Source organism: Cucurbita maxima, unplaced genomic scaffold (genome assembly GCF_002738345.1).
Source record: "Cucurbita maxima cultivar Rimu unplaced genomic scaffold, Cmax_1.0 Cma_Scf00051, whole genome shotgun sequence".
NCBI lineage: Eukaryota > Viridiplantae > Streptophyta > Magnoliopsida > Cucurbitales > Cucurbitaceae > Cucurbita > Cucurbita maxima.
Window position 1 is genome coordinate 254,561 of NW_019272067.1, and position 18,149 is coordinate 272,709.

General features: G+C 34.6%; 1 pseudogene; it reads right to left on the reverse strand.

Moving 5' to 3' along the window:
• Positions 1 to 14,189: 14,189 nt before the first annotated feature.
• Positions 14,190 to 15,951, reverse strand: LOC111471340 (annotated as a pseudogene).
• Positions 15,952 to 18,149: the final 2,198 nt, after the last annotated feature.

Genomic DNA, 18,149 nt, shown 5'->3' on the forward strand with positions numbered 1-18,149 from the left:
CCCCCGCAAGCTGAGCGTCGAATTTGAACGAACATGAAGCTTGGATCTGAAAAATTCAAAGAGAGTTCGAGAAATACTCTTTGTGAAGATGTCAGCAACTTGGAGATGAGAGGGTACATATTGTGTACGAAGTTTGCTAGCGATAACAAGTTCTCGAAGGAAATGATAATCTAGTTCAACATGCTTGGCCCCCTTGTGAGAAACAAGATTAGAGCTCAAAGAAATAGCACTTTTGTTGTCACATAAGAGTAAGGGCTGCTGTGAAATAGAGACCTTGAGGTCATGCAAAAGATGCGTAACCCAAAGAAGTTCAGCAGCAGTTGTGGCAAGAGCACGATACTCAGATTCACAGCTGGAGCGTGATACAGTAGGTTGCTTTTTGGCACTCCAAGAAATGAGATTGTTACCAAGATAAATAGAATAGCCGGATGTAGAACGACGAGTATCGGGACAACCAGCCCAGTCAGCATTCGAATAAGCGACTAGCGTACTAGGAACAGTGGATGGACGAAAGATAAGACCAAAGTGGAGTGTTCCTTTGACATAGCGAAGAATACGTTTGACAGCAAGAAAGTGATCTGCAGTAGGGGCATGCAAGAATTGACTGACAGAATTGACAGCATAAGCAATATCTGGACGCGTGATAGTCAAGTACTGAAGGGCGCCAACAAGAGATCTGTAGAGAGTAGGATCAGAGAAAGGAGAACCATCAGCAGTCAGGTGTTGAGAAACAACCATGGGAGTGTGAACTGGTTTGCTATCGAGCAACTGAGCACGAGTAAGAATATCTCGAGCATATTTTAACTGACTGATAAAGAGACCATCAGGAGTGGGTGAAGTTTCAAGACCAAGAAAGTAACTGAGAGAACCCAAATCTTTGGTAGCAACTCAGAATGAAGCTTGCGAGTAAAGCTGTTAATAAGAGATGAGTTGTTGCCGGTAACAATAATGTCATCAACATAAAGAAGCAAATAGATAAGGTTAGATTGCTGATGAAAGAAAAAAAGAGACGTGTCAGCGCGACTGCAAGAAAAACCCAAGTGTGAGAAGAAATGAGCTAAAACGCTGAAACCAAGCACGAGGAGCTTGCTTTAAGCCATAGAGAGTTTTCTTTAATAGACAAACATGCATAGGAAATCGGGGATCAACATACCCAGGAGGTTGTTCCATATGAACACGTTCAATAAGCGTTCCATTGAGAAAAGCATTCTTGACATCAAGTTGTCGAAGAGGCCATTTATTTGTGACTGCAATAGAAAGCACAACACGGACAGTGGTAGCTTTGACAACCGGACTGAAAGTGTCAGTGTAGTCAAGACCAGGAACCTGAGTATAACCTTTGGCAACAAGACGAGCCTTGAAACGCTCGACGGATCCATCGGGCAAATATTTAATACGAAACACTCATTTAGAGCCCACGATGTTGGTGTTGGCAGGGCGAGGAACCAAAGTCCAAGTATCATTTTGTTGTAACGCTCGAATTTCTTCATCCATGGCAGCCACCCAAGCAGGATTCTTAGCCGCAGATTTGAATCTTTTTGGCTCAGTGGATGCAAGAAGAGCAGAGAGAAGTCCAGATGAGCCCAACATATCAAGATTTGCTAGATGACGAGTCTTGAATATACCAGCTTTGGCGCGTGTGATCATAGGATGAGTGCCCAAAGAAGAGAAATCAACAGGAGGTTCAATAGAGGTTGAATTAGAAGTCGAGGGTGGCAAAGTGGAACCTGCAAGAGAAGTATCAACCTACACAGACTCATCTACAAGGTCAGAACAAATATTACACGGGGATGAACTGGATTGAGGAATGTGCGGTGATGAAGTGGTAGGGGAGATGAATCAATATGATGAAGATGTGGTTCCAAGAAATTTGAAATAGGAATAGTGGAAAGAGGTTGAGCTTGGGAGCTAGGGATAGCAGGAAAGCGAGTTTCATCAAATTGAGCATGGCAGGTGATATATAGCTTAGTGGTGGCGGGATCAAGACAGCAGAACCCTTTATGAACAGGACTATAACTCAAAAAAATACAAGGAATGCTGCGGGGAGAAAGCTTGTTAGGCATATAATCACGCAAATAAGGATAAACACGACAACCAAAGGGATGAAAATTGTCATAATGTGGAGTGTAGCCATAAAGGAGTTCAAAGGGTGACTTACCTCCAAGAAGTGGAGTAGGCAACCGGTTGATAATATAAGCTGCAGTGCTGAAGGCGTCAACCAAAAAACGAGGAGAAAGATGAGAGTGAACGAGAAGGGCCAAGCTAGTCTCAGTCACATGACGATGTTTTCTCTCAACACGACCATTTTGAGCAGGTGTATATGGACAAGAGAGTTGATGGTGGATGCCAGAATTACGTAAATGAGTTTTGAAACAAGTACTAGTAAATTCGGTACCACCATCGCTTTGAAATACCTTGATACGAGAAGAGTATTGATTTTCCACAAATTTTTGAAATTGATGAAAAATATCAAAAAAATCAGATTTAAATTTTAAAGGGTAAAACCAAGTGAATCGAGAATAATCATCAATAAAAATAGCATAATAAAGAAAACCCGAATTTGATTTGACGGGAGAAGGACCCCAAAGATCACAATGAATAAGATCTAACACATGAGACGACCTACGTTCATTGCGGGAATAAGGCAATCGATGGCTTTTCGCAAGCTGACAAGTATTACATAATGATGGAGAAGGCAATAAAGACGTAAGAGAAAGATGACCTTTTTTATTTAAAAAAGAAATAACAGAATGATTCACATGACCCAGACGAGCATGCCATAAATCATATGAAGCACGTAAAGATTTGTTTTTAAGGGCTGAAATAAAAGCAGAGTTGCCGCGCTCCAGCACATATAGCCCTCCATCTCTTTTACCGGTTGCCACCACCCTTCCTGTTTGATGATTCTAGATAGTAATAAGATTATTAGTAAATGTAACGGAGAGAGGAAAATCAGACGTTAATTTACTTATGGAAAGAAGATTTTTAGTGAGGTGGGGGACAACCAAGACATCTAATAAGTGAATATTTAGAACAGGAGAAAGAGTACCGATGTGGGTAATGGGTAGGGATGCACCGTTTCCTACAATCACAAAGTCCTTACCCGTGTAATTTTTAGACTGATCCAGAATTGATGGGTCGGCAGTCATATGGGTCGAAGCTCCAGTGTCCAAAAACCAATCAGCAGCATCGGGTCCAGCAATAGAACATGACGTGTTAAAGGCTTCAGCAAGGTGAGCATGAGAAGAATCAGGTCGAACATACCGTTGGTTGCAGCGGTCAGCATAATGGCCCTCTTTGCGGCATATTTGGCAATGAAGTGGTCGACGACCCTGACTTGAGTGGGTTCGTCCTCGATTAGCAGAGTTGTTTTTGTGAGAATAAGAACGACCTCGCTGGTTGGTAAAGGAAGCAGGGTGACTTTCATGGGTGCGACCACGATTAGTGGCTATGAATGCTGTAGGAGTGGAGTCAGAGGACTCAAGGGAGCGCTGGAACAACTCAAAACTTTCAGTTTTAGAGACTAGATCTGCAAAACAGGGGATAGAGGTGAGAGCCATCTGAGCAGTAGAAAAGCTGAAAATTCGGTGCCGAGTCCACGAAGGAACCAGTGCACTTTATCAATGTCCTCGACGGGTCTGCCAATGGCATGAAGTTGGTCACAAATTTTTTTGAAGGCACGGGCATACTCAGCAACAGGTTTTGTGCCACGTTTCATCAACTGCAAGTCATCCTTGAGTCTCAGTTCACGAGCTTTTGACTGATGGCTGAACGTAGTTTCCAACACAAGCCAAACATCACGTGCAGTAGAGAGACCAACGACAACAACCATGGCTTCCTCAGTGAGAGAGGAGAGCAAGAGACAGAGAAGTCGTTAATCGGCTGCTCTCCATGCCAAATATTTTGGGTTGAATGTTGAGGAGGTTTCTGGTTCAAAGCGAGGTGGTGGAACCATAGTTCCATCGACATAGCCCAGCATGTCTTGACTCTCAAGAAGAGGGAGAAGTTGGCTTTTCCAAAGAAGATAATTGGAGGAAGAAAGTTTGATGGTGATCATATGGATTAGAGTATTGAAAGGAAGAAGATGATAACAAGATTCGGAAGCCATAGAGAAGAAAGAATCAGGGTTGTTAAACCGAAAGGGCTCTGATACCATGTGAATGTTTGATTAATCCACCACACCCAAATGGTGGTGAGAGTTCTCTTATTTATAATCATTTACAGAATACAGAAATAAGGTAAATTACAAATAATAAGGAAATACCGATAAAAGGAAAGAATAATAAATGAATACAATATATTTGCATTTAGTAAAAGGGAAAATATGGTAACCCGTAATGTAAGGCAAATATCTAGATATTTGCCTTATAATGAACGGTCAACTATCCTTAACAATTATATATTTATTTATATCATGTAAATATATTTCTTTCTTTATTTACTTAATAAATAAATAAACGTACGTGTGAAATACTTAGTAAATAATAATATATATCTCTGCGTACATGTTTTTAATAGAAATTATATTAAAAAATGAAAATTACACCTAAAAAGTACATTAAATAATATATATTTGTGCAATAATGTATTAGTAATATCATGTTCAAAAATGCTATCTTTAAATAAAGCACGTTAAAATTGGCAAACACATTATTGGAGAAGAAATTTCTTATAAAGACATCTTATAAGACTTGCGTGTGCAACTCGTTAACCTTCGACCCTAACAAAAAACGCAACCTGAACCCGATCTAATGACTCCATGACTAACCAGATCTACAAAAAACCTTTGTGTGCGAAATTGCACGTGAAAAGCCTTTCTCAGCGTGTGTAAGTGCATGTGAGTATCATTTTGTCTCGTTCGACCTCCATTTGCCAGTTTTTCATCCTGATTTTGATATAGCACAATTATGCTTGAATTAGGATCTACTAGAGAAATTCCATGAATTCTTAAGCTCCAAACACGTGGAATAGCTAGCTCAAGAAGGCATGCATCATTCAAGTAAGTAACCACAGAGGCTTTAGGCAAGTAATACTTGTACGGATCGCTAGGACATGCTAGCATTCCTTAACTTAGGTGATCAAAAATACATGTTAAGGACTTCGAGAAACGTTTTTTTTTTATGAGTATGTATTGTATGTGTGTTTTTTTTTTTTTTTTATGTATTATATGCATGATTGAAGTACAAATGGAGCAATATGGATGAGTATCTTATGCATGATGTAAGAAATTACCAAAATGTCCCTATGATGAAATTTCTGTTGAATGTCGTTTTCTGTGCTTTCCGTTGTGTAAGAAATTAGAATTTGTAAGAGCAACTTGTGCTGTGATTGATGGATGTTATCTTCTAGTTGAGGTTTTGTGCCCTATGTTTACTTAATATAGTATGTAAAGCTCAAGGTGTTTGACTATGTGTCCTCCTTGTAGAGCATGTTTATCGACTCAAAGTTAGAGCGTTAGACTTAGGTTTACTAGATGATGACCTAGGTAACAACACCTCCAATAGACGAAGCACCATAGGATTGTGAGCGCCCCTAGCGCTCCCATACTAAGAAAGATTGGAGGAGTCAAAACAAAGAAATCTGGTCCTAGAAGTCTACGTTAAGCCACATAGGGCTAGGAATCCAATAGACCTTCTCAACTCACAAAAATGACCCAAATGATGTTTAGATTATGTTATCTTATCCATTAGGTGATCAATAAGTTTATCTCCCTAAAAAACATGCACTAGAGAACCTTGATAAAATTAGGACGCGATAGCTTGTGCAGTTTACATGTTAACCAAGGTCAATAGGCTTCTAGTGGACTATGTTGGCTTTTTGGCCCTTGTTGAAGATGATGTCGCCTACTTCACACGTAAGTATAAAAATTTTATTAAAAAGAAGAAACAATTCAAGAAACATTTCACCAATCAAAAAGAGTCAAAAGGTGAAAAGAGCAAAAACGATGAGGTAATATGTTATGAATGTAAAAAGTCGGGTCATATAAGAACGGATTGTCCTCTCCTCAAATCATCTAAGAAATCCAAGAAGAAAGCAATGAAGGCTACTTGGGATGATAGTGATGAAAGTGCAAGTGGAAGTGATGAAGAAATAGCAAATTTTTGCTTCAAGGCTCATAGTGACAAAGAGGATGAACAAGAAGATAAACAAGAAGATGAGGTAACTTTTGAATCTCTTTCTTATCATGAATTATTTAAACTTGTTGATGAGATGACAATTGATTTAGAAAAACTTAGTTCAAAGTATGTTGTGCTTAAAAAGAAATATAAGACTTCAATCATTGAAAATAAGCCTTTATTAAATGAAATTTCTTGCTTAAAAGAGAAGGATCATAATATTGTTAAAATTGATGTACCGTGTGAAAAGCATATATTTGATTGTGATGAAAAAAATGCATTAATTGATAAAGTCAAGTCTCTTTGAGCATGATTGTTGTGAAAAAGATAAATTAATTAAAATTCTCAAAGAAAATGAATCAAATAATTTGCAAGAACTTGGTAGGGCTAAGGAGTCTATTAAAAGGTTAACCATAGGTGCTCAAAAATTAGATAAAATACTTGAAGGAGGTAAGTCATATGGTAATAAAAGAGGATTAGGCTATATTGATGAATATTATACACCTTCCAGTTCTAAAACAATATTTGTTAAAGCATCCCCTATCATGTCTAAATCTAACACATGTAAATTTGTATCTAAGTATGATAAATCTAGATTTGTGCCTATATGTCATTATTGTGGTGTTGAAGGTCATATTAGACCTAAGTGCTTTAAATTGAAAAATTCTCAAAATACAAAGTTTAACAATGTTTTAAAAAATAATTTTTCGAATAAAAATAGAATACACAAATTTAGTCCAAGAAATAAATTATTGTACAATGTTGTTTGTTTCTCGTGTGGTAAATTTGGACATAAAGATTATTCTTGTTACTTATCCAAATACAATGTTTTTAATATGAATGCAAACATGAAATGAATTCCTAAATTTGTGAAGACTAACTTTCTAGGACCCAAACAAGTAGGGGTACCAAAAGGTCAATTTTGAATATCTTTGTTTTTAGGTTTGTTTGAAAGCCTCCAAGAAAAATAAGTGGTACTTGGATAATGGTTGCTCAAGACACATGACCGGTAATCCATCCAAGTTTGTGAATCTTTCCAAGAAGGATGGTGGCTTAGTAACCTTTGGTGATAACAAGAAGGGTAAAATAATTGGTAAGGGTACTATAGGTAATGACTCTTTTACTCTCATTGAAAATGTATTGTTAGTTGATGGTTTAAAGCATGACTTACTTAGCATTCGTCAATTATGTTATAATGGGTTTAGAGTTGTATTTTATAAGAATAATTGCATAATTGAAAACGCTAGTGATAGGAAAGTTTTGTTTGTAGGAAATAGCGATGATAATGTGTATACTATTAATTTAAATGATTGTCCTACAAATGATAAATGTCTTTCGGTTGTGATTGATAACTCTTGACTATGACATAGAAGACTAGGACATGCTAGTATGCATTTGATTTCAAATATTTCAAAAAATTCAACTTAAATTTGAAAAAGATAAAATTTGTGATGCAAGCAAACTAAGTCTTCTTTCAAATCTAAAAATATGATTTCTACTACTAGACCTCTTCAACTACTCCATATGGACTTATTTGGCCCTTCTAAAATAGCAGGAGGAAATTATTATGTTTTGTGATAGTTGATGATTTCTCAAGATTTACTTGAGTTTTGATGATAAATCATAAGAATGATGTTTTGAAAGGAGGAGTTACTTTTGTAAAAAGAGTTCAAAATGAAAAATGGTTTTTAATTACTAAAATTAGGAGTGACCGGAGGAGAAATTGATAGTCTTGGGTTTAAAAATTTTTGTGAAGATAATGGTTTTTATCCTGACTTCTCCTCTCCAAGGACTTCTCAACAAAACGATGTGATTGAAAGGAAAAATAATACTTTACAAGAATTTGCTAGATCAATGTTAAATGAGTATGATTCACCTAAATATTTTTGGGTAGAAGCCATTAATACCACTTATTATATTTTAAATAGAGTTTTAATTAGACCTTCATTAGATAAAACTCCTTATGAACTTTGGCATAACAAAATTTCAAATGTTGGGTATTTCAAAGTTTTTGGTTGCAAATGTTTTATTTTGAACAACAAAAACCCTTGAAAATTTGATTAAAAAAATGTATATAGTTCATAACAAAATTTCAAAGGTTGGGTATTTCAAAGTTTTTGGTGGCAAATGTTTTATTTTGAACCACAAAGAAAACCTTGGAAAATTTTATTCAAAAACGGATATTGGTATTTTTCTTGGTTATTCATCTACCAGCAAAGCTTATAGAGTTTTCAATAAGAGAACTTTAGTTATTGAGGAATCTATGCATATTGTATTTGATGAATCTTGCCATAATATTTCTAATGATTCAATTTGTAGTGATGATTTAGAAAGAAATTTTGGAGATTTACTTGTTAATGACAAAGGCAAAGAAATTGGTTCAAGTAAAGAAGAGGTGAGATTAAAGGAGGAAGGTTCTTCATCAATGCCAAAAGAATGGAGGTATGCTTTATCTCATCTCTGGATTTGATTCTTGGTGATCTCGAACAAGGTGTGAAAACTCGTTTTTCTATTAATTTATTTAATAATCTTGCTTTTGTTTCTCAAATTAAACCAAGAAGTCTGAACGATGCCGAAAATGATGAGTTTTGGATTTTAGCTATGCAAGAAGAACTAAATCAATTTGAAATGAACAAAGTTTGGGAATTAGTCCATAGGTCATCTAATACTTCTATTATTGGAACCAAATGAGTTTTTAGAAATAAAATGGATGAAAATGGGAATATCATTAGAAATAAAGCTAGGCTTGTAGCTCAAGGTTATTGTCAATAGGAAGGCATAGATTATGAAGAAACTTTTGCACCCGTTGCTAGATTAGAAGCTATTAGAATGTTACTTGTTTTTGCTTCTTACAAAAATTTTGTATTGTACCAAATGGATGTGAAAAGTGCATTTTTGAACGGTTATATTATGGAGGAAGTTTATGTAAAACAACCTCCCGGATTTGAAAATGTTGAATTTCCTATGTCATGTCTATAAGTTAAAAAAGGCTCTTTATGGCTTAAAACAAGCTCCAAGAGCTTGGCATGATAGACTTAGTAATTTTTTATTTTAAAATGGGTAAACTCGACACTACACTCTTTATTAAGATTAAAGAAAACGATATGCTATTAGTACAAATATATGTAGATGATATCATATTTGGTTCTACTAATCATTCTTTATGTGAAGAATTTTCTAAATGTATGCATAGTGAGTTTGAGATGAGTATGATGGGAGAACTTAGTTTCTTTCTTGGACTTCAAATCAAACAACTCAAGGATGGTATCTTCATCAATCAAGAGAAATACACTAAAGATTTGCTCAAAAGGTTCAAGTTCAATGGAGATAAGATTGCAAGAACTCCCATGAGCACATCCACTAAGCTTGACAAGTATGAAAAAGGTAAAAGTGTGGATATTAAAGCTTATGAGGTATGATTGAATTTTTACTTTACTTGACCGCTAGTAGACCCGATATTATGTTTAGTGTATGTCTTTGTGCTAGATTTCAATCTTGTCCTAAGGAATCTCATTTACATGCCGTTAAGAGAATATTTAAATATTTGCTTGAAACTATTGATTTAGGATTCGAGTATCCTAGAAATATTGAATTTAAATTGGTAGGATATGCGGATGCGGATTTTGCCGGAAGCTTATTTGATCGTAAAAGTACTAGTGGAACTTGTCAATTTCTTGGTAGTTCCTTAGTTTCTTAGTTTAGTAAAAAGCAAAATTCGGTTGCCTTATCTACTACCGAAGCGGAATATATTGCAATTGCTAGTATTATAGAGTGCCTATATTTTGGATGAAACAAACTCTTTGTGATTTTGGATTGAAGTTTGATAGTGTGCCTATATTTTGTGATAATACAAGTGCTATTAATTTAACCAAAAACCCTATTCATCATTCTAGAACTAAACATATTGATATTGGACATCATTTTATTAGAGAGCATGTGCAAAATGGACATATTATTCTTGATTTTGTAAACTCTAATAATCAACTAGCCGATATTTTCACCAAGCCATTAAATGAAGAAATTTTTTGCAAAAATAGGCTTGAGCTTGGTATTATTCGTTGTGATATATCTTGAATTTTATAATCTTGTTATAATTTTTGAATGCATGTTCTCCGGGGGAGCCATTATGTCATTCTCAAATGTACTCTTTTTCAATTGTTCTTTTGATGATTACACAGGGGAGAAAATTAAGAAAAATATGTTGTTGTTTTATAATTTATGAATCATTTACTTATTGTGATGCTTCATAATTTCTTGAGGCATTAATATAGAGGGAGAATATGCTTGAGTGAAATTTATCATATGAATATTATTACATGGATGGTGCATTACCTTTGTTTTTATGAATTTTTCTTGAAATGGTTTGTCATCATAAAAAGGGGGAGATTGTTGGCTTTTTGGCCCTTGATCTCACTTTATTAATTTTAATCAATTAATTGATTGACGTTTTGATGATAACAAATCTACTTTTAATTATTAACTACTTTCAGTATTTTGAACTGTCCACAGTATAAGGTCGAGAATAACGATTATAACGACTTTTCAATTACTAAAATAAGAGCTAAAACGAAGAAATTAGAGTCAAGATAACATACCCGACGTGATGATGTGACAGCAAAATCAAAATGATGGACAAATCAAAATATATCAAAGTATGACATTTATAATGTTGGAAGAGTAACAAATGATGGAGTTTTTCTTATTATTATATTTCTAAATAAAATTATTTTTACAAAATATAAATTTAAATCTAACCGTTACTCACATCGATTTTTATTATTACTATATTATATTATTATATTTTGAAATTTTGGTAGTTACTCACCTAACTTTTTTATTATTATTATTATTATATTAAAAAATTTAAATAAATGAATTTAGAAAATTTTCTTATTTATTTACTTTTAATCTCCACCTTCCATTATTCCTAACACAATCCAATGGTCAATATTATTTTTCTCTTCTATATAAACTCATCTTCCCCCACATTTTAAAACACACAACTTACATACATTCTCCAATCCTCCTTTGTTCAAAGTCTCCATTGTTTGTGCTCTCTCCAACCTTACAAGTTTATTTCTCTTCATCTTATTCTTGAGAGGGATTATTATTGTATTGTAAGGAAATAGTTGTGAGTGTCCCAAATTGTAAATCTACTCTTTGAGAGAGTTGTGGTGTGTTATTATCAAACTCAAATACTTGTATTGGTTTGATCCTGCGTCGTGGAAAGGATTGAGTTTGCTCTTGAACTCGTAAAAAGAGTGATGTAGCGGTTTGGCTCTGATCCGTGGAAAGAGTCGAGAAAGTTGTTTATTCCAATTCTCAAGAGGCGCTTGGGGAGTGGAGTAGGTCGAGTTTGACCGAACCACTATAAAACTACGGTGTCATTTTCTCTAACTCTTTTCTATTTAATTTCAAAATTATTATTGTGATTTATTGCATGTTCTACTTGATTATTGTTTTGACTTGAATTATTTTGATCTAGTAATTATCATCTTCTACTTATTTGTAAAAAGTTTATCATTAGAAAAATTAATCACTTTAAACACTTTTATCGTTAAAACCCTATTCACTCCCCCCCCCCCCCCCCCCCCCCCCCCCCCCCCCCCCCCCCCCCCCCCCCCCCCCCCCCCCCCCCCCCCCCCCCCCCCCCCCCCCCCCCCCCCCCCCCCCCCCCCCCNACATGTGTTTACCTAAACATGTGATTAGAAGCCTCCTAATAAAATAATAAACCTTCACGACTCCAAAGAATGATCAAGGTAACTATCTAGGCTATGAGCAGCTTGAACACTACACTATCTTCAGACCATCGATATCCTTTCCACTCCAATATTAGTACTTTTGAGCTAGGCACATGCTAGTTAGGGTAGTTTGAGCTTCTGTTTCGCTGAATGGCTAGTGGTCTCTTGAATATGACCAACTAACCTCTTTTCGATGATGTTTAGACTAGAAATTACCATATTGTCTCATTAGAATTATATGAGGTTGTGGCTCAACCCAGGTATTTGATCACACACTACTTAAGCAAAACAAGTTGCCATGGTTAAATAATAGAAATATGGTACAAATAAGCAAGAAAAGGAAACATCTAGGCCGTCAACATTGCTTCAACTTCCTTTTTCATTTTAGTACAAGTATTGTCGAGTCAGGCCTAGGCCAACTAGGATTGTGTGAACGATAGTTCATTTTGATTATTTTACATAAAAGATCCATCAAGAGAGGGGATGTAGGATAATGCAGGTAATCTTAGTAGTTGTCAAGCATAGGGGGATCACTTCCCTAACCTTGGATGACTAGATTGGGTTTTCCAACTAACCTTGGATGACTAGAGTTTACGAGTGAAGACCTAGATATATGATACAAATATTTGCATGATAAACATTGTGGTGAGGTCAAAATGGGAATATTGTACTGAGCTTTTAAGACACATTCATGTAAAAATAGTTAGATTTTAGAGCCTTTTACAAAAATGCTGATATTATTTTTTGGGATTTAAGAAAACTTAACAGCTTTGATTAAAACAACAAAAGCTTTGATTAAAAAAAACTCAGCTAAACAAAGTAACATACTTTGACTAGTAAAAATGTTAGAAACTCTGGAAGCCTCCTACGATGAATTGTCCAAACCATAATAACTAATGTCATCCCTTATTCAATCGACACTTGCCTTGATTTTTTAAAAATACCAAAAAAGTGACTTCATTTTCAAAGTTGAAACTAGGTGATACCTAAAATATTGATGCACCCAAAATTTGTAGTAAATAAAAATAAAATAATTGAGAAAGAAATGCATAAATTTTTTTGAAAACATAAATAGGAAAATTTCAACGAGAGGTTCTGACGTTTAGATAAAAATTAAAAAAAATATCATGTTTCAAGATAAATAGTAACTATCATAGTTGCATAGGTGTGAATCTAGAGCTTCAAAAGGCAAGTTACACATAAATTTCAAACTTAGCCTCATCTATCTTTTAATGATAATTGGTTCTAACTTTTTTAGGATTTTTAAACAGAAATTCCTCTTCATTATAGTTTTTGTGGATTTAGAGAAGGAGCCAAGAATCATATGCAGCGGACTCAAAAATTTTATGATTCAGAACGTATTATTTTCTCAAAATTATCTAAACAGTGTGGGGACAGAGATGTCCTAGGAGTACTAGTAGACTTTTATTGGTGCGACATGTGGTGTGCAGGAGTTGGCAGTAGACGTCGAGTTGGACAGCGGGTTGTTGGATCACTTCACGACATGTGCACCGATTTTGGGTCGACAGTTTGGGTAGCAAGCGAGTGACGCGTTTCCCTCTCGCTGGTCGTCGTGTGTTCGCCATCAATTGCCTACAACATTTTCATTTTCCAAATTGTTGTAAGTTTCTCATATCAATGTATTTATTTCTGATTTTTGTAGCTTCCAATTCATAATTCAAATCAACTTGCTTCTTTCACAAAAATTCAAGACTTCATGTCTACCTATCTATATATATTTTTCTTGTATTTATTTCCACTCACTTTTTATTTTTTCGTTGAGATGTATATTTTATTTGCAGAACTGGGTCCCAACTCGAACAGGGAGGGAATTTCCTATTTAGACCGTAAGGGAATGGGAAACATTTTTCCACGTTAGATAAATGGGGTAGGGATGAGATTATATTCTCCATCCCGTCCCCTCCCAATTCTCTACCCATCTTCGCTTAATATCACTATTATAGTTTTTGTTATGAAATATATTGATTTATTGTAATTTTTTTTACAATTTTTTAATATTGAAAAATGAAAATAAATTAGAAACTTTCCCACAGATGAAGAATGAAAGGGAATGGAAGGTGTCTCCATCCTCACCTGGTAAACATCTCTGTTGGTAGTTCCCTCCATGTTTGACTAATTCATGGTTCAAATATTTTAGTTTATTTTGATTCAAGTGTAGCATTGTTCAAATATTTTAGTTATTTCTTGTGGATTAAATAAAAATGTTAGTTTTTATAAATTTAAAGATCATATTTCCTCAACCTACACCATAGTAACAAAATAATTCTGGTTAGGAAGATGTTGAAAGATTGAAAAATAATGTTCTTTTACATCATCCAACCTTGGAATTCTTGCAATTTCTCATTGGGAGATTCCAAGAGGACATGAACTTATGGAGACATGAGGGTAGACTATAGAATTTGTTTCCCGATAAGAGTAGACTATATAAGAAAGGGGTGCATCACATAAAATTTCCAAAAAATCTGCATTCGATAGTTGCAATTTCGAAGATCCAACAAGGCCAACTTGGAAAACACAGGGTAAGTTTCCACGATGTGAAGAAGAGCATATTGGATGGATTGGGAGTCCCATTTATGAGGAAGCATTTCAAATCTAGAATCCCCACCATGATGATGTTCTTCAAGATTCTGTGACAAATTAATAGTCCTAGGGAGGGAGATGAGGTTCGTGCAACCGTCAAGGCTTAAGACCATGAGCCTAGTAAGGTTTTCCATTGATGAAGGTAGCTCCTTTATGCCGGTAAAGTCCAAATGCAATGACACTAAAGATTTCCTGTTTTTAGCAATTTTTGGAAACCTTTCGAGCTTAGAGCAGCCAGAGAGTTTGAGAAATTCAAGAGATTTTAACTTGAGGTAGCTTGGAAGCTTTTCAAGTTTAGTGCAATGTCTAACATCTAAGACAACAACAAGATTATTTAAGGAACCAATAGACTCGTGAATCACTCTTAAATTTGTGCATTTTTTGAGATACAAGCTTTTAAGGTTTAATGTTGTAGATAAGTCTGAAATTTCCCAAAACTTTTTGCAATGATTGAGATTCAAATATTTAAGAGATTTCAATGTAAGGTAGCTTGGAAGCCTTTCAAGATTAGAGCATTTTTTAAGCTCCAACATAACAAGCTCATCTCAATAGACTCCTGAATTAATTTTAAATTTGTGCACTCTCAAATATAATCTTTCAAGGTTTGATGCGGTAGAGAAGTTTGGAAGTTCCTCGTGTTTTGTTTGCGGTAATTGAGCTCCAAAATTTTGAGACTTCAACATGAGATAGCTTGGAAACTTTTAAGGTTCGAACCGTGATTAAGGTCTAAGATAACAATCTTACCAAAAGAAACTTAGCCACAACTTTTACAATCATGTGTAAATTTGATAAAATATAATTATTCAAGTATATAAATGATTTATTTCTTACCATTTGTTATCATATTAACTATTTTTCTTTTGGTATAATAATATATATTTGTACCTTTTTTAAGCTACCCATCAAAATTTTCTAAGAAGAAACTTCAATTAAACACAATGAAAATATAAATACCTTCCATCCTTCCTCCAAATTTCGGATGCGACCAGGTTGCAGATCTAATCCAACGAGATTTTTTTGTAATAAAACATGACGGTAGAGAGTCCTGAGTAAATACATGCCATTTAATCCACGACAAGTTATCGATAAATATTTAAGATCGGTAGAAAATCTTGCATTTCCAATAATAAGCCATCTTAAATTTTTCATTATTTTAAAAGCATGTGATCCCCATCGAGTCTTGTGGGATTAGGCAACTCCAACTTTATGGCTTTAACTGCATTAGTTTCCTGTAAAGTCATAAATTTAGTAATTTATGGACATTTTCCATCCTCATGTATTGGAAACAAGTAAATTGGAGAAAGTTTGGGTAAGAGTTACTCATCAGTTATCAATAAACACCTTTAAAAATATCTTGTTTTAACCACAATCTACTCCGGCTAAGAAGATTCACCATTGACTATTTTATGACCCATCTGTCGTATTAAATTATGCATTTCCACCTTATCATTTTCAACCATAATAAATGAAAGATTCATGAGCACTATAATTCCAAAATTCCAAAATGTGGATTGAGATGACATGAGTTTAAAATTTTCTTACGTAGTCAACTTTTTCTCCCACTAGCAAACAAGAAATATCGAGTAAAATCTCCTTTTCTTTTTCTTCAAGCCCATCAAAACTTATTTGAAGAATATCACTTATGTCTCTCTCAATTCTCAAATTCATCTAATATACTTCTCCAATCTGCTGGGTCATTTCTAGTACAAAGGAAAGAACCCAAAACAACAAGAGCCAAGGGATGACCTTTACAAGAACTTGTTGCAAGTTTTGAAAGGTCTACGTAAGAACTTGGTGGATGACTTTTTTTAAAAGCATGCCAGCTAAAAAGTTCAAGGGTGTGGTCGTGATTCATTCCTCGAATACCATACTTTTGATCAAATTCATCCGTAGAAATCAAATGATTGTTTCTTGTTGTCACAATGATCATACTACCAGCGCCAAACCAAGTCCACCAACCAATGTTTCTAACGGCTCAAATTTATCAAAATCATCAAGAGCTATAAGAACTTTCTTTGAACGGAGTCTATACCTTATGAGGTTAATTCCTTTGTCAATATTGCCAACCTTCAAGTCTTCCTTAAAGATCTCATAGAGTAGGTGTTCCTATAGTGAACAAGACCATTGAATTGGTTTGAAGCTTCAGTAACTTTTGATAGAAAGTAGCAAGTCCGTCGTACCCATGCCTCCCATCCCATATATCCCCACCATGTAAACACCATTACTAGGCTCATCTTGAGTCCAATAAAGAGAGTTTGACACCATTACTAGGCTCATCTTGGAAGTAAAATTTAATATCGACAATACTTTTTTAACAATGTCTTGAATAAGATCAGCCTCCTTCCATGTAATCAATCATAATGAAATTAAAGATGATATATATTGAATTCTAAGAGGAGATGAAATTAAATTTCTTAAAAATATATACCTAGTTCCTAGATCCCAACCAGAGCCGCAACCATTAAAATGAAATTAAAATAAAATTTTAATGATAAAATTGAAGGCATAATATGGGTGAAATTTCTTTACCGCTTCCTTGGCTTTTCCTTTTGTATTTCCTTCATGTATTATTACAAATTTGGACCCACCATACGATCAAAGAGAAGCATCAAAGTAAAAAAAAAGTTGTGAAAGTTTCTTGGAAATTATTGATCATCCTTTGGTCACAAAATGTTCAATAAAATATGAGAAGTGTTTTTTAAAGCTTTTTTACTTCATATTTTTTAAATATCATGGAAATGCCGACTCACCCTCGTTTCCTTTTATCTTCTTGAATTTTTTTTAAAGGGATGGTTCTTACTGGTTTCCTCTCTAATCAATGTGGGATCTCACAATCTCCCTTGGGAGCTCATGAGATTCCACATTGGTCGAAAAGAGGAACAAAGTATTTCTTATAAAAGGTTGTGGATACCTCTTTCTCTAGTAAATGAGTTTTAAAATCGTGAGGCCGACGATGATACGTAAAGGGCTAAGGTGGACAATATCTGCTAGCGGTGGGTTTGAACAATTACACATTTATAACAACTTCTCTACATGTTTTATAGATTGAGCAACAAAGTCTCAATTCTCTCTACATGTTTTCAAAGAGGTTTTCTATGATATCATCTTTTTTTTATACCATCCACACTTGCAAATCTTGAAATAATCGATATTACTTCTTATTCCATGACGTAAGAGTATTCCAAAAATTTACCGTCATGCACCCAAAGAAATTAAGCCACGATCTGAGTGGAATATTGGCTTTTGGTTGTGCCATTATCTGTGGGGAATACTAGCTTTTGGCTATCGAAGAGGCCTGGTTTCTTATTATACTTCATCACATATGGATTAAACAAATTTTAAAGACAAAGTATAAGACAAATTTTATAATATTTTATTGATAGTGTTTTATACTAGGATGGAAATAAGTACTCACCCTTATTTTGTTTTTTCTTCTTGAATGGTTGTTTTAAAAGACTTTGTTTGCTCTTTGTCTCACTCATCTCTAAGACCTTCTCTCCAATAGAGAATCATAACAATTTGTTTATTAGAAGATAAATTATAGGCTTTTTAAGACATGATTTAGTTATCTGTCTATTTAAATGAATTTGTAACTATAAATAATGTAATTTTATTTATAAACACTTGTAGGAAGAGTAAAATGACTTTGAATTAATCAAAGATAATGATTTATTAATAATTTAAATGTATT